Source organism: Felis catus, chromosome B2 (genome assembly GCF_018350175.1).
Source record: "Felis catus isolate Fca126 chromosome B2, F.catus_Fca126_mat1.0, whole genome shotgun sequence".
In the NCBI taxonomy this organism is placed as follows: Eukaryota; Metazoa; Chordata; class Mammalia; order Carnivora; family Felidae; genus Felis; species Felis catus.
Genome location: NC_058372.1, coordinates 69779628 through 69806355, shown reverse-complemented (window position 1 = coordinate 69806355; position 26728 = coordinate 69779628). Strand labels below are relative to the sequence as shown.

Below are 26728 nucleotides of genomic sequence, written 5' to 3'. Positions count from 1 at the left end.
CTAAGGAGGTCACAAAAATATAAACATAAATTTCACAGGATTTCCCCCTCATATTTCACACTTTTATAAATTGAGGTATAACTGGCATATAACATTATATTTGTTTCAGGTGTACAATGTAATATGATTTTTATATATATGTGAAAAATCACAATAAGTCTAGTTAACATCCATCCTTATATAGTTACAGCAAATTTTTTTCTTTGATGAGAACTTCTAAGATTTGCTCTCTTAGCAACAGTCAAATATGCAATATTGTATTTATTATAAACTTTAGCCAACATGGTATCCATTACATCCCCGGGACTCATCTATTTTACAACTAGAAGTTTATACTTTGGACCCGCTTTTCCCATTTTACCAACTCACCACCTCAATTTGTTCTCTGTATCTGTGAGATTTTGTTTTTTAAATTCCACATGTAAGTGAGATCATATGGTATTTGTCTTTCTTTGGCTCAATTACTTCACTTACCATAATGTCTTCAAGGTCTATCCAGGTTACTGCAAATGGCAAGATTTTTTTAATGGCTAAATAGTATTTCTGTGTGTGTGTGTGTGTGTGTGTGTGTGTGTGTGCGCGCGCGCGCGCGTGCACGCGCATGCGTGCATGCCTGTCTATATATCTCACATCTTCTTCCTCTTCTTTATCCGTTTATCCATCATTGAACACTTAGGTTGTTTCCATACCTTGGCTATTGTATATAATTCTGCAGTGAACATGAAGCTGCATATACCTTTTCAAATTCATGTTTTCATTTTCTCTAGATAAATACCCAGAAGCGGAATTGCTGGGTCATATGGTAGTTCTACAGTTTACGCTTACGCCAAGAGTGCACTAAGCATTCCCTTTTCTCTACATTCTCGGTAACACTTGTTATTTTTGTCTTTTTGGTAATAGCCATTCTGACAGGTGTGAAGAGACATCCCATTAAGATTTTATTTTGCATTTCCCTGATAATTAGTGATGTTGAGCATCTTTTCATTTACCTATAGGCTATGTGTACGTCTTCTTTGAAAAACATCTATTCAGATACTCTATCCATTTTTACTTGGACTATTTGCGTGTTTTTTTTTTCCTATTGAGTTGTCCGAGTTCTTTGTATATTTTGGGCCTTAATCCCTTATCAGGTATATTTTTTGTGAATATTTTACCCCATTCACTAGATTGTCTTTTCATTTTATTGATGGTTTCCTTTACTGTGCAGAGGCTTTTTAGTTTTATGTAGTCCCATTTGTTTATTTTTGCTTTTGTTGCTTTTGTTTGAGGTGTCAGATTCAAAAAATCATTCCCAAGGCTGTGTCAGGGAGCTTACTACATAATTCTTCTTCTAACAGTTATATGGTTCAGGTCTGATGTTCAAGTTTTTAATTCACTTTGAATTAATTTTTGTGTACGGTGTAAGATAGTGGTCCAGTTTCATTCTTCTGCATGTGGCTGTCCAGTTTTTCCAAAGCACTTAAGAGACTCTTCTTTCCCAATTGTATATTCTTGGCTTCTTTGTCATAAATTATATAACAAATATATCCATGCACATATTCATGGATTTATTTCTGGGCACCCTATTCTGTTCCATTCATCTAGTATCTATTAATGCCAATACCATACTGTTTCGATTACTATAGCTTTGTAATATGGTTTGAAATCAGGGAGCATGATACCTCCAGCTTTGTTTGTATTTCTAAAGATTGCTTTGGTTATTTGAGTTTTTTTGTTGTTCCATACAAAATTCAGAATTATTTGCTCTAGTCCTGTGAAAAATGCCATTGGAATTTTGATAGGGATTAAACTGAATCTGTAGATTGTTTTGGGTAGTATGGACATTTTGAAAATACGAATTCTTCTAATCCATGAGCATGGAGTATTCTATTTATTTGTGCCATCTGCAATTTCCTTCATCAGTGTCTTAGAGTTTTAAATGTATAGGTCTTTCCCCTCATTTAAATTTATCCTAGGTATTTTATTCTTTTTGATGCAATTGTAAATGGGATTGTTATCTAAATTTCTCTAATAGTTCATGTTAGTGTATAGAAATGCAACAGATTTCTGCATATTAATTTTGCATCTTGCAACACTACCTAATTCATTTATTATTCTAACAGTTTTGGTTTCTGTTTGTTTTTGGTGGAGTCGTTAGTGTTTTCTGTATATGGTATCATGTGACCTGCAAATAGTGACAGTTTTAGCTTCTTTATTTCCAATTCGAATGCTTTTATTTTTTTCTTGTCTAACTGCTCTGGCTAGAACTTTCTGTATTATGTTAAATAAAAATAGCAAGAATGGGCATCATTGTTTTCAGGGAAAAGCTTTTAGCTTTTCACCACTGAGTAGGATGTTTGCTGTGGATTTGTTATATATGGCCCTTATTATGTTGAGGTATGTTTTCTTTATATTCACAGTGTTGAAAGGTTTTTTTTTTCCATAAATGGATGGTGAATTTTGTCATCTACTAAAATGATCATAAGATTTTTACCCTTCATTTGATTAATGTGATATATCACATTGATTTATAGATGCTGAACCACCCTTGCATGCCTGGAATAAATCCCACTTGATCCTAGTGTATGATCTTGTTAATATGTTATTGAATTCAGTTTGTCAATATATTTATTGAGAACTTCTGTATCTAATTTCCCTAAGGGATATGGGCCTCTAATTTGTGGCATGTGGTATCCTTGTCTGGTTTTAGCCTTGTAAGGTGAGTCTGGAAGAGCAACAATATGGATGGAGTTAGAGAATATATTGCTAAGTGAAATAAATCAGAGAAAGACAAATACCATATGATTTCACTCATGTGGAATGAAAGAAACAAAACAAATGAACAAAGGGAAAAAAGAGAGACAAACCAAGGAACAGACTCTTAACTATAGAGAACAAACTAATGGTTACCAGAGGGAGGTAGAAGGGGGGATGGGTGAAATAGGGGATAGGGGCTAAAGAGTACACTTACCACAATGAGCACTGTGTATAGAACTGTTGAATAACTATATTGTTTAAAAAAAAGAAAAAAAGGGGTGCCTGAGTGGCTCAGTCGGTTAAACAGCCGACTTCGGCTCAGGTCATGATCTCGTGGTCCATGAGTTCGAGCCCCACATCAGGCTCTGTGCTGACAGCTCAGAGCCTGGAGCCTGCTTCTGTTTCTATGTCTCCCTCTCTCTCTGCCCCTCCCCCATTCCCATTCTGTTTCTCTCTGCCTTTCAAAAATGAATAAATGTTAAAAAAAAATTTTTTAAAGCAAAAAAGAGAAGAAAAGAAAGAAAAGAAAAAACAAAAAGAAAAAATGAGTCTGGAAGAGTCCTCTCCTCTTCTATTTTTTTGGAAGAGTCTGAGAAGGATTAGTATTAATCATTCTTTGAAAATTTTGTAGTATTCACCACTGAAGCTGTCTGGTCCTGGACTTTTGCTTGTTCAGAGGTTTTGATTACTGATTCAATCCTCTTACTAATAATTAGTCTTTTCAGATTTTCTATTTCTTTGTGATTCAGTCTTAGAAGACTGTATATTTTTAGAAATTTATCTATTTCTTTTAGGTGGTCCAATTTGTTGCTGTGTAATTGTTCATAGTAGTCTCTTATTATCCTTTGTATATCTGTAGTATCAGTTGTAACTTTCTTTCATTTCTGATGTTATTTATTTGAACTCTCTCTTTTTTCTTGGTGAGCCTAGATAAAGGTTTGTTAATTTGTTTATCTTTTCGAAGAACCAGGTTTAATTTTCATTCATCTTTTCTATTATTTTATTTTGTCTCAATTTCATTTATTTTCTGTCTGATCTTTATTATTTCCTTAATTTTACTGATTTTGGGCTTCATTTGTTATTCTTTTTCTAGCACTTTTCGTTGTAAAGTTAGATTGTTAATGTGAGATTCTTTTTTTAACATTTACTTTTTTATTTAATTTCACCCTGTTTATTTATTTAAATCATCAATAATTATGACAATTATTTTGTCCTACATTGGCCTCAGAACTACAAAAAGTAAAGACAACTAGAACAACAGCAATGTTTTGCCTCAAAATATTTTTTTTTAAGTCAGGACCATCTTTATTAAGATAAATGTTTTTTAACTTTACTTTTTATTTTTTAAAATTTATATCCAAATTAGTTAGCATATAGTGAAGCAATGATTTCAGGAGTAGATTCCTTAATCCCCTTTACCCATTTAGCCCATCCCCCTTCCCACAACCCCTCTAGCAACCCTCAGTTTGTTCTCCATATTTATGAGTCTCTTCTATTTTATCCCCCTCCCTGTTTTTATATTATTTTTGTTTCCCTTCCCTTATGTTCATCTGTTTTGTCTCTGAAAGTCCTCATAAGAGTGAAGTCATATGATTTTTGTCTTTCTCTGACTAATTTCACTTAGCATAATACCCTCCAGTTCCATCCACATAGTTGCAAATGGCAAGATTTCATTCTTTTTGATTGTTGAGTAATACTCCATTGTATACATATATACCACATCTTCTTTATCCATTCATCCATCGACGGACATTTGGGCTCTTTCCATACTTTGGCTATTGTTGATAATGCTGCTATAAACATGGGGGTGCATGTGCCTAGTAGTGCAATTGCTGGGTCGTAGGGTAGTTCTATTTTTAGTTTTTTGAGGAAACTCCGTACTGTTTTCCAGAGTGGCTGCATCAGCTTGCATTCCCACCAACAATGCAAAAGAGATCCTCTTTCTCTGCATCCTCACCAACATCTGTTGTTGCCTGAATTGTTAATGTTAGCCATTCTGACAGGTGTGAGGTAGTATCTCATTGTGGCTTTGATTTGTATTTTCCTGATGATAAGTGATGTTGAGCATTTTTTCCTGTGTTGGCTGGCCATGTGGATGTCTTCTTTGGAGAAGTGTCTATTCATGTCTTTTGCCCATTTCTTCACTAGATTATTTGTTTTATGTCTGTTGAGTTTGATAAGTTCTTTGTAGATTTTGGATAATAACCCTTTATCTGATATGTCATTTACAAATATCTTCTCCCATTCAGTCAGTTGCCTTTTAGTTTTGCTGATTGCTTCCTTTGCTGTGCAGAAGTTTTTATTTTGACAAAGTCCCCAATAGTTCATTTTTGCTTTTGTTTCCCTTCCCTCCGGAGACGTGTTGAGTAAGAAGGTGCTGCAGGAAAAATCAAAGAGGTTTTTGCCTGCTTTCTCCTCGAGGATTTTGATGGCTTCCTGTCTTACATTTAGGTCTTTCATCCATTTTTAGTTTATTTTTGTGTATGGTGTAAGAAAGTGGTCCAGGTTCATTTTTCTGCATGTTACTATGCAGTTTTCTCAGCACCATTTGCTGAAGAGACTGTCTTTATTCCATTGGATATTCTTTCCTGCTTTGTCAAAGATGAGTTGGCCATACATTTATGGGACCAATTCTGGGTTCTCTATTCTATTCTAGTGGTCTATGTGTTTGTTTTTGTGCCAATACCATACTGTCTTGATGATTACAGCTTTGTAGTAGAGGCTAAAGTCTGGGATTGTAACGTCTCCCACTTTGGTTTTCTTTTTCAAGATTGCTCTGGATATTTGGGGTCTTTTGTGGTTCCATACAAATTTTAGCATTGTTTGTTCTAGCTTTGAGAAGAATGTCGGTACAATTTTGATTGGGATTGCATTGAATGTGTAGATTGCTTTGGATAGTATTGACATTTTAATAATATTTATTCTTCCAATCCATGAGTATGGAATGTTTTTTCCATTTCTTTGTGTCTTCTTCAATTTCCTTCATAAGCTTTCTATATTTTTCAGCACACAGGTCTTTTACATCCTTGGTTAGGTTTATTCCTAGGTATTTTATGGTTCTTGGTGCAATTATAAATGGGATCAGTTTCTTGATTTCTCTTTTTCTTCATTATTGGTGTATAAAAATGCAACCAATTTCTGTACATTGATTTTGTACCCTGCAACTTTGCTGAATTCATGTTTCAGTTATAGCAGTATTTTGGTGAAGTCTTTCAGGTTTTCCATGTAGAGTATCATGTCATCTGTGAAAAGTGAATGTTTGACTTCTTTGACAATTTTGATGCCTTTTATTTCATTTTGTTGTCTGAGTGCTCAGGCTAGGACTTCCAACACTATGTTAAACAACAGTGGTGAAAGTGGACATCCCTGTCATGTTCCTGATCTCAGGGTGAAAGCTCTCCATTTTTCCCAATTGAGAATGATATTAGCTGTGGGCTTATCATATATGGCTTTTATGATGTTTAGGTATGTTCCTTCTACGCCGACTTTCTGGAAGGTTTTATTAAGAAAGGATGCTGTATTTTGCCAAATCCTTTTTTGCATTTATTGGCAGGATCATATGGTTCTTATCCTTTCTTTTGTTAATGTGATGTATCACATTAATTGATCTGCAAATAGCGAACCAGCCCTGCAGCCCAGGAATGAATCTCACTTGATCATGGTGAATAATTCTTTTTATATGCTGTTGAGTTTAATTTGCTAATATCTTGTTGAGAATTTCTGCATTGATGTTCATCAGGGATCTTGCCCTGTAATTCTCCTTTTTTGTAGGGTGTCTATCTGGTTTGGGAATCAAGGTAATGTTGGCTTCATAGAATGAGTCCAGAATTTTTCCTTATGTTTCTGTTTTTTTGAGCAGCTTGAGAAGGATAGGTATTTACCCTGCTTTAAATGTCTGGTAGAATTCCCCTGGGAAGTCATCTGGCCCAACACTCATTTGTTGGGGGATTTTTGAATACTGATTCAATTTTTTCACTAGTTACGGGTCTGTTCATATTTTCTATTTCTTCCCATTTGAGTTTTGGTAGTGTGTGGATGTCTAGGAATTTGTCCATTTCTTCCAGGTTGTCCAGTTTGTTGGCATATAATTTTTCACATTATTGTCTGATAATTGCTCATGTTTCTGAGGGATTGGTTGTGATAAATCCATCTTCATTCATGATTTTATCTATTTGGGTCAGTTCTCTTTTCTTTTTGAGAAGTCTGGCTAAGGGTTTATCAATTTCATTTTTTCAAAAAAAAACCCCACGGGGCGCCTGGGTGGCTTGGTCGGTTAAGCCTCCGACTTCGGCTCAGGTCATGATCTCGCGGTCCGTGAATTCGAGCCCCGCATCGGGCTCTGTGCTGACAGCTCAGAGCCTGGAGACTGTTTCAGATTCTGTGTCTCCCTCCCTCTCTCTGCCCCTCCCCCCATTCATGCTCTGTCTCTCTCTGTCTCAAAAATAAATAAAAACGTTAAAAAAAATTAAAAAAAAAAACAAAACCAGCTCTTAGTTTTATTGATCTGTTCTACTGGTTTTTGTTTTTGTTTTTTTATTCTATATTATTTCTGCTCTGATCTTTATTATTTCTCTTCTCCTGATGGCTTTGGGGTTCCTTTCTTGTTCTGTTTCTAGTTCCTTTAGGTGTGCTGTTAGATTTTGTATTTGGGATTTTTCTTATTTCTTGAGATAGGCCAGGATCGCAATGTATTTTTCTCTTAGGACTACCTTTGCTGCATCCCGAAGTGTTTGGACTGTCATGTTTTCATTTTCATTTGTTTCCCTATATTTTTAAATTTCTCCTCTAATTGCCTGGTTGACCCACTCATTCTTTAGTAGGATGTTCTTTAACCTCCATACATTTGGAGGTTTTCTAAACTTTTTCCTGTGGTTGATTTCAAGTTTCATAGCACTGTGATCTGAAAGTGTGAATGGTATGATCTCAATTCTTTTATGTTTATTGAGGGGTATTTTGTGTCCCAGTATGTGATCTATCTTTGAGAATGTTCCATGTGCACTTGAGAAGAATGTGTATTATGCTGCTTTAGGATGAAAAGTTCTGAATATATCTGTCAAGTCCTTCTGGTCCAGTGTATCATTCAGGGCTACTGTTTCTTAATTAATTTTCTGTCTAGATGATCCGTCCACTGCTATAAGTGGAGTATTAAAGTCCCCTGCAATTATTACATTCTTACCAATAAAAGATTGCTTACATTTGTAATTAATTGTTTTATATATTTGGGTGCCTCTGTATTTGGTGCATAGATATTTATAATTGTTAGCTCTTCTTCATGGATAGACCCTGTAATTATGATACAATGTTCTTTTTCACCTCTTGTTATAGCCTTTAGTTTAAAGTCTAGTTTGTCTGATATAACTATGGCTACTCCATCTTTCTTTTGACTTCCAGTAGCATGATAGATGGTTCTCCATCCCCTCACTTTCAATCTGAAGGTGTCCACAGGTCTAAAATGAGTCTCTTGTAGACAGCAAATAGATGGGGCTTGTTTTTTTTTTTATCCATTCTGATACCCTATGTCTTTTGATTGGAGCATTTGGTCCATTTATATTCAGTGTTATTATTGAAAGATAGGGATTTAGAATCATTGTGTTATCTCTAGGTTTCATGCTTGTAGTGATGTCTCTTGTCCTTTGTGTTTTTGTAAAATTCCACTCACAGAGTCCCCCTTAGGATCTCTTGTAGGGCTAATTTAGTGGTGATGAATTCCTTCAGTTTTTGTTTTTCTGGGAAAACCTTTATCTCTCCTTTTATTCTGAATGACAGGCTTGCTGGATAAAGGAGTCATGGCTGCATATTTTTCCTATTCAGCACATTGAAAATTTCCTGCCACTCCTTTATGGCCTGCCAAGTTTCAGTAGATTGGTCTGCTACTACCCTTATATGTCTACCCTTGTAGGTTAAGCCCTGTTTGCTGCTCTCAGAATTCTCTCTTTATCTTTGTATTTTGCCACTTTCACTATGATATGTCATGCAGAAAATTGATTCAAGTTACATCTGAAGGGAGTTCTCTGTGCCTCCTGGATTTTGATGTCTGTTTCTTTTCCCAGATTGGGGAAATTCTCAGCTATTGTTTGTTGAAGTACACCTTCTGCCCCTTTCTCTCTCTCTTCTTCTTCTTCTGGAACTCTCTAATTCTCCCCTTGTGGTGTAGAATTTATCTCTCTTTTTCTCAGCTTCCTCTTTTTCCATAATTTTATCTTCTATTTAACCTATTCTCCCCTCTGCCTCTTTATTTCTCACTGTCATTGCCTCTAGTTTATTTTGCACCTCATTTATAACATTTTTTAATTCATCCTATTTTTTAGTTCCTTGACCTCTGCAGCAATAGATTCTCTGCTGTCTTCTATGCTTTTTCAAGCCCAGTGATTAATGTTATGATTATTATCCTAAATTCTTGTTCAGTTATATTGTTTACATCTGTTTTGATCAATTCTTTAGCTGTCATTCTTCCTGGAATTTCTTTTGAGGAGAATTCTTCGATTTTGTCATTTTGGCTAGTTTTCTGTCCCTTATGTGTTTTGAAACTTCTTATGTGTCCTGCACCTGTGAACACTACTTTATTAAAGAGGGGTCACTGTCCTCTTTAATATACACTGTCTAGGGCCTGGCCCTTCAGGAGGTGTTTTTTGGGAGTGTGTTATTTGCTCTCTGTTGTTGTGACTTTGGTTACTTTCTCTCCTTGTAGTGATGTTTTGGACCCTCCACCAGGTGTGCTTTGATTTGCTCGTTGAAGTAGCCCTGGAAAGGAAGACAAACACACACACACACACACACACACACACAAACAAAAATAATAATTAAAAAAACACCCCAAACCCCCAGTTAACATCAGTTACAAGTAAATAACAGGGTGAAGGTGGTGCCGATGGAAGAGGCCTTGTCCCATACAAAGAGAGAAATGACAGAGGCGGAGAAAAAGAAAAGAAAAGAAAATTGACCAGATAAATAATATGGCTTGATCCAGTGAGAGAGAGAGGAAAATAAAGAAGGAGGTGTAGAACATGTATAAAGACAATAGATTAAATATGTCTGCTTAAACAAACCAACAACCAGAATAACCAGACTAGAGGAGGGATGAGAGAAGAAGGAGAAAAGGAAGGAAGAGTATATTATATATATAGTAAGAATTGTCTGAGAGTTAAATCAGGCAATGCAGCAGCGCTGGTCTGGAGGAGGGGCTGTCTGTTCCTCGGCATCAATCCCGCTCCTGTGGATACACAGTTACCAGGCACAGAGGGGAGTGATTCCTTGTAGGTAGCAGCTTTTAAAGTGTGCAAATATGCAAAGTCCTATAGAACTGCAATCTGATGACCTCCAGATCTCCTGGACTCTCCTCTGAGTGACAGTTGCAGGAAACAGGGCTTTAGTCGAGTATAAGCTCCTTTCTGTGCGATACCAGTGAACTGTGACAAGGATAATAGAGGACACGAAGATGGTGTCTCTCTGCCTACATTCCCTGAGAGTGCCTCTGTAGCCTCTAAATGTGCAGCAAAGCTGAAGCATGTCCCTGAAACTGAAACTCCAGGACAATGAAACGCACCTTTTTCAAAGGCAGACTGGGGATGTTTCTGTTGCTGTCTGTGTATTGTCCTGGTGTGGTAACTTGCCCAGAACTGTCTTTCCAATTGTTAGTCCCATGCAGCCCAGAAATACAAGCCCCTCTGGCTACCAGAGCCAGGTAATTGAGGGGCATCCCATGTATGGACTATGCTTTCCCATTAGCCTTAGCAATACTGCAGGAGAGTGTTGAGGACAGGGCATGTCTACAGCTTTTGTGATGCAGGGGAAGAGCACTCAGGTGAAGCACACTTGGGGTTTTAGCAAGGCCAGGAAAGAGTGCTGGGAGGAGGGCACACCCATGGCTTTAGTGAAGCCAAGAAAGAACACTGGGGGCTGGCAAGATTGTGGCTTTAGCAGTATAGGGAAAGGATGTTGGGGGCAGGGCACATCCTTGGCTTTAGCAAATCTGTTTCCATGTACACCTGCATGGAAGAAGGACAGTGCAAAAAGGATGCTCACTAGCACCTCTTTTCCCAAAGTAAGTCCCACCTGGTTGCTGCCTTTCTGGCATATGTTTTAAGAACAGCAAATAAATCTCCTTCACATATATTCTAGTCACCTCTCAAGTTTCTGCCTTTGTGCTGGGTCCCAGGAAATTGAGTCCAAGCATGAGCCCCCTCAGAAGCATCTGAGATCCCCAGGGCCCCCTGAGTCCCCTGGATGTAAACTTTGTTTCTAAAGCTAGACATTTTTTGGTCTTCCTCTTTCTGGTGCAGGTCCCAAGAGTTGTAATATTCAATTTGGGACACAAACCCTTCTTCTCAGGTAGAAGCTCCGTACTGTGGTTTGCCATGCCCAGAGTAGGGTTTTTGGTGAGCGTGTGCCTCTGCCTCACCTACTCATCTCAAGGTAGCCTTTCTATCCCTTGTTGTATTGGGAGTTGTTCAGCTAGTTTTCAGGGTTTTTTTTTCCTGTGGGAATTATTCCATATGTAGCTATAGATCTGATTGGTCAGTAGGAGGAGGTGAGTTCAAGTTCTTCCTGTGCCATCATCTTGGACCCCTTCCACGATGCAGTTTTCAGAAAAGTCATACAATAGATTATCTTTTCCAAGCAATCTTTTTGTTCTCACTTAAGTAATTTAATGTTTATGTGTTTGTGTCTCAAGAGATTTGAGATTTTTAAGAGGAGAAGCATTCTCACAACTTCCATGGTCTTTTCTAGTATTCAATACTCAGGGAGTTTTCCAAATAAGACTGTTGACTACTTGGTTCCTGGAGCACAACATTTTTACCCTCTCTAAAATAAAACCACTAGGAAAATAGACTTAACCAAACTTCTATCAGTCACAACACCTGATATTTTAAAAACACTCATTTTTCAAATAGCTAGAGTTTGACATTTCTGGTTAATCAATATTTAATATGGTTATTCAAGTTTGAACTATGAGCCATCCATCCATTTGAGTATAGATGTGAACGAAAAAGTTTGGCAAATCTAAGTGGGTGAGGAAATCTTCCCTTGTCAGCCACCACCAACTGGATAACACTTAGGGAAAATGGCCAGATAGATAGATAGATAACCCTTGAACAATGATGGTGTTAGGGATGTTGATCCCCTGCTCAATCTAAAATCCATGTATAACTTTTTGCTCACCCCAAGTTTAACTACTAATAGCCTAGTATTGATGGGAAGCCTTACTGATAACATAAACATTTGATTAACATATTTTATATGTTGAATGTATTATACTCTGTATTCTTATAATAAAGTAAGTTAGAGAAAAGAAAACGTTAAGATCATAAGGAAGAGAAGATACATTTAAAGTACCATACTGTATTTGTTGAAAACTATATATAAGTGGACCCATGCAGTTCAAACCTGTGTTGTTCAAAGGTTTTATATATTATATATATATTATATATATATATATAATATATATATAATATATATATAAACTCTCTCTCTCTCTCTCTCTCTCTCTCTCTCTCTCTCTCTATATATATATATATATATATATATATATATATATATATATATATAAGCTCCTGTTTGTAGCTAGTAACACTAAGAATTAAGAGGAATTATATTTTATGCTAACATTTGAAATTTTCATTCTGCATTTCCCATTTTCTTTTCTTTCTTTTCCTCCCTGTTTTCCCTCTATTTCACACTTACTTTACGTCTCTTTCTAATTTGAGAAGCATTCACTAAGACATTTTGTCACTTGAGTTGTTGTAGTACTTTGTCTTATATTTTTCTAAGTCATGATAATTGACATTTTAATAGCTTTAATTGATCAATAAACAGATTGTCTTGGCAGCAACACTATGGATTTCCTATTATATTGGACATTATATCAAGAGAGGTGACATTTAAGGAAAGGTAGAGGATACTAATATTTATTGAATACCAGTTATGGTTCACACACTATGCTAAAAACCTGACATAGGAATTCTTATTGAAATGACAATGGATTAGGTGGTTGTACTATTGCTATTTTATAAAGAAACCATCAAACTGACCTGGATCATGAGGGAGCTGTGATTCCCTCCAGGTCCCTATGGCCCTGAAGCCTGTGTTCTATTATCCTAAATTCCAGCATCTGGTGGTGTAAATTTAGAGAAGTCAGTTATATACTGATTTATATCATCACATTCCAGAAAAAGGATGTGAAGTAGATATATCACCTAATCTCTCTGGATTACAGTTTGTCAAAAATGAGGCTCTCAATTTCATTTTAATACTCTGCTTTGATAGCTTCCATATGGACTAGAGCTCCCCCCAAATGCACAGATTAAGTGTTCATGCATCTCTCATGCTGTATAATGTGCATTTTATCACAAATATGTATTTCACATTCATAAAATCTGTTAAATTCTGTTGCCACAAAACTTTATTAAGATGTTGATTTAGCATGAAACAATATGAAACAGTATTAATTCAGTGTTTGTTATTAAAGAAAATTCCTTCCCAAGATTTCAGAATTTCTGATCTTTTGAAACACTACAAATCACTAAATATGGCTAAAACTACTCTTTGTCCAGTTGACAGACTTTTTCAAGGCTTGTTCCACAATTTCAGAGAGTTACAGTGTGTCATGAAGGATTCTACATCTTTTACAGTTGTGTCAAATATAGTAGAAAGCTAAAGCCATTGCTAAACTACACTTTGATCACAAACAACTCCTTCGAACTTAATCACATAGCCGTTTATTCATGAAGTCACTCATTCACATAACATTTCCTAGGTGCCTACTATATGTAACAAAAACCACAGGGCCTCTTATGGAATAGTGAACCAAAAAGATACAGAAAATGCCTTGCTTGAGTTTACAGTCTAGTAAGGAAGAAAATAAATAACTAAACACACAGTCTCTCTCTCTCTCTCTCTCTCTCTCTCTCTCTCTCTCTCTCACACACACACACACACACACACACACACACACACACATGCATACACAGTGTGATGAATATTATGAAGAAAATAAATGGAATCAAATCAGGAGATGGGAGCTATGCATGATTCTGCCATCAGGGGAGTAGAGAGCCTATAGAGGAGCCACCTTTGTGAAGGGAAGTAAGCAGATCACTCCAGACAGAGAGAATAACATGAATTGGGCCGGATGACTGGGTCCATGTGGACACTTGGATAATCTGAACCCCCATCCTTTAGCTAAAAGCCCTTCAGCTTTTAAATCAATTAAATTAAAAATAAGCAAGACCTCTACCTTCCAGCCTTCTTCAGGGCTCACAAAAGACAATTTTGCTTTTTTATATAAACATTTCTACTGAAAGTAACTTTTTATAGCATTTTGGGGCATCTTTATTTAAATCTACCAAATTAAATTCAAAATGAACATATTCTACGGGAGCATTATAAAATTTCAAGTATCTTTTCTGAAAGACTTATGATTGTTTCTCTCTTTCTTTTTCTCTTCTTTTTGTTTTTTAATAGGACAAAAGAACAACAGAGGCCAAAAGCTTCCAGTCCTAGTCCTGTCTTTGTCACCTGCTCTATTACCCTGAAAAAGTCCTTGCTCTCCCTTGAGTTCTGTTTATTTGTAAAAAGAAAGACTGGTGGAGAGGTAAGTAAATACTATAAACCAACTCCAGCTAAAAAATTCTGTGATGATCAAAAAATAAGGTAAGGCTCATGGTACTAAGTATACAAATAGAAAAATATGCACAGGAGATGTGCTATTATTACTATAGAAGTTCTCTTTAAACATAACTCATAAATATTTGCCAAAAAAAGATAAATTAACTGATGAAACCTTAACCAAACCTAGTGTTCAAATTCTAATCTAAAACAATTATATTGTCATCATTATATTAAAAGGAAGAACTAGTTACAATAATTTATTACCATAATGCAATATGATGAGCAGATATTCATTACAAATTCAAGACACAAGCTTCTTTTAGAAACTACACTTCTTTGCCTTAAAAAAACTTTTAATAATGCAACTATTGCAAACCAGCATATCACAGCTTCGCTCAGCATAATTACGGTTATGCTAGCTCTGTAACATTCGTGTTTGTAAACAGTTTGAATGGCATGTAATTATCTGTTTTCTCCTAATACTCTTCCTGACCCTCTGTGTTAAATGCCTAAGAAGTCATTCCAGAGTTAAAGAAAGTCAAAGCTATATCCATTTAGCTTTATAGTTTGGACATATCGCTTTATGAAGTAAAGTGACATTTAGCAGCATTGTATAACTATTCAAAACTTAATTGATGATTCTTTTGTTCATTCTCCTTGGAATTCAAAATGTGGATTGCAAATGCATCACTGAAATGTTTACATTTGAAGAGGACCAGTTTACCCATATCCTTTCTGTCTTTCCTCATCCCATCTGTTCCTCTCCTTGTGATTAGATCCATACTGTAGCACTCGCTCCATCTCCTCTCCAGTGGATGGGGTTGCCCTGAGAACTACCCTCTCCATAAAGCAGTGCCACATTTATGCCCAACCTACCCTCCAGAGCCCTGAAAAGATGGAGTGTCCAGGAGTGGTGGAGAGTTGTTGGCCAGTTCATTCATCCCCATACCTCCCAATTCAACAGATAGTTCCTTTATACCCTCTTCTACCGTCCCAATCAGTCATTCATGCATTTACTAATTATTTATTCCAAGCACTCGGTAGCCTCAAGACCTTTTCCTTCTGCCTTCTTTCCCTAATGTCTTCTTCAACTACCCAGAGTCCATTTCCTTATTTTATCCAGGCTAGTATTCAAATGTCCCCTCCTCAGAGGTCCACCATGTCCACCCTACCTAATGACATGGCTCCATAATATTCCATCTCTTCACTGCAACTTATTGTCTTCATAGAACTTACTATTTGACATTATTTATATGTATTTGCTTTTTTTTCCCCCACTGGCTCCCTACACAGGAATATAAGATCTAAGAAATAGTTTGTTTTGCTTACTGCAGTATTTCCACCATGTAAACCAGTCTCTGACACAGGGTTGCCTTTCAGTATATAAATGCTGAATGAGTGAGTAACTTTTCTGAGGATCTCTTCTGCATCACACACTGGGCTGGGCCAAGCAGGAGATGCATCCAAGAACAAGTCACATTCCAAGAGTAAGGGAGCAGACCCCAAACAAGGGCATGGGCTGTATGAAGTTCAGGTGTTGTTCTTCCAATTGCCAATCCCCTCTTTCCCACTCCAGTGGCCTTGCTGTGCTTCATTTGTACACTGCTCGTTGTAATCTCTCTTAGGGATGATCACAGGATCACTACTACTGCATAGCTAGACTAGATTATCTATATAGATTCATTCTCTGCAGAGTTTTGCTCAAGAGCTTTGTCTGCTTTTGACTTAAGGACAGGGGACAACAACTTTACAGGTGCATTCTTATCTTCGTTTCTCATTATCCTCAACATCTACAGAAGTAAGGGGCACGAGGTTGGTATCAGACAGACCTCGGTTTTAATTCCCATCTGATACTTACAACATTTTACTCTTGGTCAAGTTATTTATTTTCATTAAGCCTCAACTTTAGTATCTGTAAAATGGGTATGATGATAAGATAAATGAGAAAATGCTTAGGAATCATTTAGTCTAATGCAAAAACCTTACAACTGATATGTACTTCCTAGGAATTAGGGATTTCTCCCATTTCTGTCCTATGTGTGTCTACCCCCCACACACAAATCAGAAAGAGAAGCTTCACCTATAAAGCACAGTTGTTAACATACCATAGGCTCAGCCTTCCTTAAAGTAAACATCTCGGGATGTCAATATGGCAACACAAATCATGTACATAGCTCCCTAATTCTCCCAAACTCCATTTCTAGGTAAATAGTAAATGAGGCATATCCTCACATAAGTAGCATGATAGAGAGGGACCGTGGAAGGCTTGGAGAGGTCCAACCGACAGATGGTGAGGCAAGCTATAGGATGGAGTAATGAAGAAATCAAACCAAAGAAAGCTGTAGAGAATGTGAATATTATGAAATTGTATGGCTGTTTTAACAATTATAGAATGTCAACCTTATAGAAAATACAGTAATTATTCAATTGTCTATTAAGTATTCATAAAAGCTGATCCTACGTATGATATATGACTCAATATAGTAAGTAAACATTAAAATAAATATGTGGGCCCCATGATCTAACCAGAATGCAACAGAAATAGTAACTGATAATAAAAATATAAATAATAACCAAAGAATAATAGTTAGGATTAACTACATACTACAAACATGGCTTTAGGCATTTTACTTGTATTTGTTAATTTAATGCTGCCAACCAGACCTTGAAGTACTTATTGTACTTATTGTACTTATTGTCTGCATATCATAGATGAAGAGGACAAGTGAAGCCCAGTTAATCAGAGGTGATGCCAGCACTGAATTCAGGAAGTCTTATGTCAAAACTTTCAGCTTAGCCTCTATCCTGCATTGCCTCCTGAACTCTTGGAAATGAACTTTTCTTATTCATAAAGAAAGTTTAAAATCCAAGTTTTTTTTAAATAACAAAAGACATGTAATTCAAGCAAGAAGAAAAAGTCAAAAGTTGAAATTAATGAATTAAAGAATGAAAACCAATATACTTACTAAAGCTTTAACATTCTTTTTTTGAAGTGTGAACAATAACAAACAACTGTACAGTTAATTATAAAAATAATGATGATTAGCAATATTACTTCTAGTAAAAATAGTAACAATGCAAGAGCTAACTGTCATACAGAATTTACTGTGGGCTAGCCTGTGGACTAAACATTTCATATGTACTATATCACCAATTAATCCTTGCAATAAACTTTTATGATAAATACTCTAGGAGTACTCATTTCACAGATGAAGAAACCAAGTCTTACAGAATTTAATTAACTTGCTTAAGTTCACCCAATTACTAAGTGCCTCCATCAAGTTTTGATATCATGTCTGCTTGACTCCGGAACCCAAATTTGTAATGATTATATATGCAGCTGCTCAGAGAAAACAAATATCTAAAACTAAGAATTAAAAGACATATATAACAAAATACATGAAGAATATTAAAATTTGCAAGAGAATATTAAAATTTTTGTGGCACAAGTTTAAATTTCTATTAAATGAGTGATCTTTGCAGGAAAATGTAATTGACACAAGTTGACATAAAAAGCAGTTTAAAAACCCAACAGCCATGAAAAAAGTAGGAGCTGCTGTTTACAAACAAAAGGAAAGCAAAGCCTTAAATGAAAGAACCAGGCTTAGACAGTATTATGGGCAAATTTTGTTGAGCTTTAAGAAGCAGATAGTTCAGTTACCATGCCTTTGCAACCAATCAAACAGGCATTATGGAATAAGACAGACAAATGGAGATAGCATTATGGAAGAGCAAGGCCATTTCAAAAAGTAACAATGATTGTATGTAAAGATGACTTCGGCTAAGTTCTACATGGGTGATGGGGTTGAGAGGAATTCTGTTTTAGATGCTACTGCCAGGATAGCCTTCTCTAAGCAGGTGATACTGTTACTAGAGTAATACCGTGTAAGACAAGAAGCAGCTGGACATGGTAAGATATGGAGAAACAGCATTCAAGGCACAGAGAATAACAAGGAAAATGGTGAGGCAGGAATGCATACAGCATGAACAAGAAAGAGAAGAACAGAAAAAAAAAATATTCACAGTGAAATGCAAAGAACACGTATAAGAAAACTGAAGGAGCCGAAAAAAAAATTGTAGTGAAGGGGGAGACAGTATGAGATCATTTTGGACGGGCAAATTCAGTAATCCAAGTGACACATGGTGGCAGGTGTGATGGTGATAACAGAGAAGATGGTGAGATGTGGAAAGGCTTGAACTGGATCTGGAGATACTCATATTCAGTATACATGTATGATACGTATACTGTATATATGTGTCTATATGTATATTACTCAACTCATTATGGTCCAAGAGGTATAACTGAATGTAAAATAAAATTCTTATTCTATAAGTAGTTTGATATGATATCACTGTTAGAAACTAAGCCTGGGATAAGAGATATGGTTATTATTAAAAATTTTTTTAACGTTTACATATTTTTGAGACAGAGAGACAGAGTGTGAGCAGAGGAGGGGCAGAGAGAGAGGGAGACACAGAATCCAAGACAGGCTCAAGGCTCTGAAATGTCAGCACAGAGCCCTATGTGGGGCTTAAACCCACAAACTGCAAGATCATGACCTGTGCCCAAGTTGGACCCTTAACTGACTGAGCCACAGGCGCCCTGGTTATTATCAATGAAAAGATGCTTCTTTATGAAGTAAAATAATCATATAGCATTTCAATCCACCTTGATGATCTCCGTTAGCACTTAGCTGAGCATGAACAGGTTTTTTAATAAAGTACATCGACCAAAATGCTTGGTCAATCTTTCTAAACAACATTATGGCTCCATTTTCCACTGGAATCATAAACCAGCATTTAGGTACACACAGCAGCTGCTATCAACTCTCCCCTCTGACTTTATTCAAATTTCATTTCATTTCACAGATTTTTCACAATCATTTTTTGAGAAGCGTATATTATAGTAGAGAGCAGTGGGATAGGGTCAGAAACTCCAGATCCACATTACCTCTCCTGCTAATCAGTAAGGGATGGAGAGTCTAGTTTATTCATCTGTAAAGTGAGATCCCAATGCCTGTTCTACAGGTGGCCACATTATTATGAGAAGAAAATTAATTAAGTGGCGTAAAAGGAATTTTTGGAAATTTTAAGATGTTAGGATTTGGTTATTCTGTAATAAGTTTTTCTTCTTGGAAGTACAGGAGTTTAATAATGCACTGATATCTAATGGAATAAAAGTCAGTAGAGTCAATTCATGTTTATAGGATCTGTATCACCTTCTGAGCAAGGGCGAGTCTGTGATGTAATGATCAGCCTGGATCACAACTAACTGCTGCCAACACACAGATGGGCCCAACAGCCTCCTCTCTAAAATGTGGGTATAGGATCTTTACGTCTTGCAGTTCAAATGGATCTTTGAGCACATGAGATCAGTAACTCAGAGGAAATCAAGAAACTGCTTTTTCCATGATTCATTGTTTTGTGTGGGTAACCTCAATACAAATTCTTCTCTCACCTAGGTCTACTAAAATTCTACTTATTTCCCATCAGGGTTGTTTCAGAATTCAGAATACCAGATTAGAAGGGATTACCAAAAACTGAAAAACCATCCTGCTTAAACTGTATCCAATTATATAAATTATAGGCATTTCCTTTCAGTAGGACAGGAAGAAAGGCACTGTTAGAAACTCAAAAATAACTAGTGATGGAAATATATAGAAAGGAGTTAAAAAGAAAGAAACATATGCTAGACCAAATCTTACCAGCTAAAGATGTTACTTGTTTCTTAGGTTTGAATTAGACTTTTTAAAAGATACTTATATTGAGTAAATGTTTCTTCCTAGCCACAGTGAAGTCCTTTAAAGGCCCTCCTCAATTTCTTTAAAAAGGTGATTGACGTTTTTTGAACACTGCAGTTAGTCAATAAGTGTTCATGGAAATCTGACCTAGCAGGATCATTCAGTATTATAATTAAATGAAAAAAAAATTCCCAGTTACTATGTGCTTATATAACTTTATTGCTTTAAAATAGGTTTAAACTGTTTATACAAATAATTAAACTGTTACTACATAATTTTTGGCATTATAGTTATTTTTCAAATAATATTACCAAAATGCTGAAAATTTTAAAAGTTCTGGACAATTGTATACATGCCTCTGACCATTAGTAAGCATATTATTCATTTGTGGGAAAGTTTTGTGTGTTATCTAACATCAGCATTTATCAGGTGACATATTTATTTTATTATGCCTTGATGGTAAAAGGGAAAAATTAGATTTTCAGATTTTTTTAAAAAGAGTTCATGGTCACATAAAATCACCATTAATCCAGTCTTTTTAATAAAGCTCAAGTCCAGTGAGAAGGGACATTCACAAGCATCATACTCTCCAAGATTGTCTAGAAAATATTTAATTATGTTGAACTAACTCGTAAACAGAAAATCTAATTAACAATTAACCATAATAGCCTGCTACTTGGATATTCCAACAAAATGTTGCATAATCTTTGAAGAATGAAAGTCATCAAAAACAGATCTTCTCTAACATAGTTATCTTTTAGATTATACTCTCTAAGCCTCTCATTATTTCATTCTGTCATCTTCTAACACAACCTAATTTATATCCTGATGCAGAAAATTCATGAGACACATGCAAGGATTCAGGTCATGTTTTGGGCTTAACTCTTCTGGAAAACACTGAACGTTAGTACTTTCCCAGAGAAAAAGAATTCTCCAGACCTTGATCTGTCATAGAGTTTCAGTATAGTTTTCAAAGCACGCTGAGCACACTTTCATATGCTTTTCATAGCCCTCTAAGTTATGGAGTCCATGTACATATTGTTATCTTTGACTTACAGCAAGGAATCTGAGATTCAGAGAGATCAGATGTCTTTTTTTCCTAAGGACACAAAACTGAAATTGCAGAGCCAGTTCAGCACTGGTATTTTTGTGATTAAAATGAGCAATCTCAGGCTAGTCACAGAACCTCCTTGGAGTCTTTCACTAGGAAAAAATGCAGGGGTCAGTCAAGATGATCTTCCTCTTCCCCTGTAGCTCTATTATTCTAGGAGCTACAACCCTCTAGAGCACACTGCTATATCCCTAATACTTAGGTATTAGGGTATCTTGTTTTGTTAGCATGAACCTTTCTTATTGGATTTACTGATCCCTATTCTTCTTCTCTATGAGCAGTTCTTAAAGTATAGTTCATAAACTGCTGGGGGCCTAAAGCCTATTCTGAAGCTAAACGACCAGAATACAATTTTAAAATTATTTGTCTTTGGGGTGCTTGGGTGGCTCAGTAGGTTAAGCGTCTGACTCTTGATTTCAGATCAGGTCATGACCTCACAGTTTGTGAGACAGAGCTCCTCATCCGGCTCTGCACTGACTGCCAGGGCCTACTTGGGGCTATCTCTCTCCCTCTTTGCCGTCTGCACTTCACACACATGCACGCATCTTCTCTCTCTCAAAATAAATAAATAGTTTCAAAAGTTATTTGTGTTTTTCACTGTGTTTGTGAAAAAGACAAATAATTTGTACTGACTGAATGAAAGCAATAATGGATCAATCAATCATGGGCACCTTAGCACCAAATCAAAGCAATACAAGGAACACAAGAAAGCATTATTTTCTTCATCACCTAGCATGACCATACAAACAAAAGTAATAATACAAATTAACAACAAAATTCCAGTTTCAAGAATGTCCTTGATGGAGCAGTAAAAAATATTAATTTTCTTAAATAGCAATTCTCGAGTGCACATTTTTTAACAGTCTGTGACAGAATTCAAAGTATGGATAAAGCACTCTGTTGTATGCTTAAGTATGATGGTTTCCACAAGAAAAATGACTTGGGTGATTGAATTGTGAGCCAAATTAATTTCTTTTTTTACACGGAACACCATTTCTACTTGGAAGCTAGCTAACAGAAAACTATGAAGTGAAACTGTCATTTCAAAGAAAAAAAATACAGTATTTGTTACCAATGATAAATTGAAGCTTTTAAGTAAAAATCGGAAGTCTGAAAAACTTGTATCCACCACAGTGGGCTGGAAAGTTTCCTAATATTTAAAGACTTTTCTGATGAGATCAGTGGTAATATTAACAGATGTAATTCTTTTTAAATATTGTGCGATGAAATGTATCAACATTTAGAATATTTTTGTAACTCACTGAGCCAATATTTTCCAATTGACTAATGCATGAGTAAAAGATCCATTCAAAGTGCAAGATGAACCAATGGATTTTAAGATAAGAGAGTATGAAAAGTTCATTATTGTGGTTTCAAACCAGTGGACACCCAGAATAATTTCTCATTTGTTTTGCTCATGTTCTTTCCCATTTCTACAATTCTCTCCCATTTTCTTTGTGTTTCTATACTGTTTTCATTCTTTAAAGTTGATCAAATCTTGGATATAGGAGGTACTAAGAAATATGCATTCATTTGTGTTATAAGCCAAATCTTTCAAATCTCAACTCGAGAAACAAAGAAGCGTTTATTGGCCATTTCCTATAAGATATTGAGGGTTCAGAGATGCATGGAAAATACTCTCTCTGGAGGATACAGATGCCTCCTGCACACTCTACCTGGAAAGGCCCTGTGGCATCCCAATTGCCTGTGTTCTTTTACCCCACACTGTGCGCTGAATTTACTTGAAGCCTATCAGTTATTATATACTTTACAGCTCAGGAAGACTGCAAGCCCTTTGAACACCTGCTAGATTGAACACCTGCTAGGTTCTAGCACAAGGAAGAATTCACTTGCTTCCCTGCCCATAGTTTAAGAAAGAACATTTTAAAATTTCTTAGTTGTTTTTATGTAAATTTTTGCATTTATTTGTATTCCATCTTTATTCAAAAAGTTATCGGAACATAAAAAATAGGGCAGTATATATGCTTTACTATATTTACAGTATTATGTACTATATACATAATACTGCTTATGAATGAGTTAGCTGACTCATAATGAGTAGGGCTTGCTCTGCTTTTCTATATCAACATGAAAAAAATGATAGCAACTTGGATAATTCATAAGTTTCTTCAAAATGCACGAATGATACCTGCTAGAAATGCAAATAGCAATGAACTTTTTGATCCCCTGACCACAGTGGGTGGGTCTTTTTTTTTTTTTTTTTTTGCTTTGTGAATCACAAACATCTGTTTTAGATCATTGCAGATAGGACGTACTAAAAAATATTTGCTGATTTGGGCTCAATTCTAAGACACATATACTAGAAGCCAAATCTAAACTTGTCTCTACCTGGAGCTATTCATATTAGTTTATTTTCAAAAAAGAGAAAGCACTATGCCAGCTTTTTATGAATAAAAATATATCTTAAAAGCTTTCTTTCTGCTTTCCAGCATGAATATTTTAAGTAATAAAGTTGTTCTTAGGATGAGTATAGCACCACTTGAAGACAGAAGATTAAAGTAAGATTTAATTTATGCATTTTCATTTTTAAAGCTTTTTTTTTTTTAACACTCGCCATATCCCATGAACTTTTGCGATTTTCTGATCCAGGGAAGCGGAGGCTTCCTAACAGAGGGAGATTTCAACAACATAACCAAGCTCAGAAGGCATTTTTATTTCTACAAAAAAGAAACAAAACAATATTACTTAAGCTAAGGGAGCGAACTTGACTAAAATTCTACAAATGGAACTTTATTACATATTTGAATACTTAATCTGGTCCACTTACATATAGAACTTAGTTAGATGTTGTTCTTTTTAAAAAATATCCTAGGCCCATTTGCAAATAAGCAAGCTAAGTTATATTTTAATTGGAATGTATGTTTAGCCCATTAAGGGGTTAACCAGTTGCTATTTAATAATAATAATAACAAAACCTCATTGTTTTAGAAGCTATCAGCATTTTCTCCTTTCCCAAATCCCTACTTTCAACTTCCGTAGGTGCTTTTCAGTATATTCGTCCTTTGGAGGCTAGATGAAATGGAATATATAATATAGTTATCTCCTCAGATGCTTAACCATATTGTACATGTTTAAGATGAAAATGGAAATAAAATTGCTATTACTTTTTACTAAATTCTGTCACTGCTTTCACATTTTAGTATCAGATGTGCTCATCGGTGAAGGGTTTAAAATCAATCAGCCACATGGGATGAATGTTTATGGAAACACCGCCTCAAATGTTAATGTAACATTGTGTAAAAGAGCAATTCCACAAAAATGCCAGACTCTTAGGAATAAACACACACTGAGAGTCAAAGAGGTTTTCCTGTACTGCTAGAGAATCACATGAAATGATCGCTTCGGCATGCCAAGCACCACCGAATCCCCAGTCGATTCTGTATTACGCACTACGGATCTATAATCACCAGGACTATAAAGGAGAGGCCTTTCTTCATGAATTTCTTTGGCGTTACTTGCATTCTTTGAACATCTAAGCACTTTCAGGAAAATATTTATAAAAAGCCATAAACCATGGGTTATGGTTAAAATTATAATCTCCAAGGAAGGCATTAGCAAAGACATCAAGTGTGATTTTTCCCACAGCGTACAGGAATGCACTTCTGATTTTGCCAATCCATCCTTCTGACATACCCAGGCCTCGTGCTGTGCTGTCAGTACCCTCAGCTGACCTGAAATGTTCTCCTTCAGTCTGTCCTCACTTCAGTGCCTTAAATCCTTTCTCCCCTATGAGACTGTCAGGGGAGTGCCCAGCCGACATAGTTTTATTTTTTCTTAAATCTTTTTGGACTTGCTCTCCGTATTAAAATATTAACATTATCTCTCTCTATAAATCTAAATATATTAAATGATATGAGACCTGTTCCTTCAACAATTGTTTTATTTATGTGCTCCTTCAAAATACTTATTCATGACCTGTTTTGGTTTGGATGTCACAGCAAGCATTTATCTGTCCAGTTAAACTGTAAGTGTTCCACATGCTTCGCCCTCCAGGGCGTTCAGTACCAAGACTTGCCTCATGGTAAGAACGCAATAAATATTAGATTAATAATATTGACAGCAATAAAGCTGTGAAAGAAGCTACAGTTCATGTTCAAAATAATGTGCTTAATAAATGAGAGAAGTACGACGGTATTCTGATTAGTAGTGCAAATCATGATTATAGAGACTAACTTCTGCCCCCATGACCTCACAGAAACCTGGCTCTGCACTTAACTGTGGCAACTCTAGAGTTTCCTTTAAAGAGGAGCTCAGATGGTGCCAATCTATTTGGGAAGGGGGTTGGACAATATGGCAGAAGAGAGGAGCATGCTGTATCACAACCATCAAACACAGCTTCCCAGAGATTGTGGGAGAGTTGAGCCCATTGCCCACAGCAGGGACTTTAATAATAAATCTTTATACCAGTGTTTTTCTTCTCTACCTCTCATCCAAATAATTCATTCTTTCATTCATTTGTTGACATAATATATGCCCTACACTCCTGTAGGCACTAAGTGTCAGGCATCTTTCTCTTAGGCCCCTTTCTTCTGCCTAACATGCTGCTGTCATCTTGAATGATTCTTATGCCCCTTGGATGAACCATCCAAGGCCCCTGACAATGTCTTGTCCTATTCAACTGCACTGAACTTGACACCCACTCCATAACCAACAGCTAAAAGGGCCTCAATTCTAAAATCTTAAATTCCAAACTTCCACAGACAGAATACAGCTTTCCTTCTGTCTTTCTTTTATTCACTGGACTTGTCATTTGACACCTCTACGCTATCCAGAAAAACTCTATCACTATACCTTTTAGTAGCTTTTATTCCCCCTCCCCCCATGTTATGGCAATATAATTGACATTCAACTTTGTATTGGTTTAAGGTGTTTAGCAAAATGATTTGATAGATGTATATATTGTAACAGGATTACCAGAATAAGTTAACATCCATTACCTCACATAGCTATAAATGTTTTTTTTTCTTATGATAAGAACTTTTAAAGTCTACTCTCTCAGCAACTTTCAAATATACAATGTAGTATTGTTAACTAGAGTCACCATGCTATACAGTATGTCCTTAGAATTTATTTACCTTGTAACTGGAATTCTGTACCTTTTGATCACCTCACTTATTTCCCCCACCCTCCACCCCCATCTCTGGCAATCATGTTTTCTGTGAGTTCAGTTTTCTTAGATTCCACGTATAAGTTATGGGTATTGGTCTTTCTCTATACGACTTATTTCACATAGCATAATGCCCTCCAGGTCCAACCACGTTGTTGCAAATGGCAAAATTTCATTCTTTTTTATGGCTAAATATTCCAGTGTGTGTGTGCACGTGCACAAGTATGTGTGTATCATGTTTTATTTATGTATTCATCCATTGATAGACACTTAGGTTGTTTCCATGCCTTGGCTATTGTGAATGAATAATGTTGCAATAAACATAGGGGTGTAGGTATTTCTTTAAGATCCTGATTTCATTTCCTTTGGGTATATACCCAGAAGTGGATTGCTGAATCATACAGT

At 36.1% G+C, this 26728-nt stretch overlaps 1 protein-coding gene and 1 long non-coding RNA gene across 2 annotated transcripts in view; one reads left to right on the top strand and one right to left on the bottom strand.

Annotated features, from left to right (window-relative positions):
• MEI4 (meiotic double-stranded break formation protein 4) overlaps positions 1–26728 on the bottom strand; it is a 202754-nt gene that overhangs the window by 12791 nt on the left and 163235 nt on the right. The window lies entirely within an intron of this gene.
• LOC123385438 overlaps positions 1–26728 on the top strand; it is a 241742-nt gene that overhangs the window by 149879 nt on the left and 65135 nt on the right. Inside the window, exon 2 of the long non-coding RNA XR_006597930.1 lies at positions 14197–14326. This is a non-coding gene — a long non-coding RNA (uncharacterized LOC123385438). The remainder of the gene's footprint in view (positions 1–14196; positions 14327–26728) is intronic.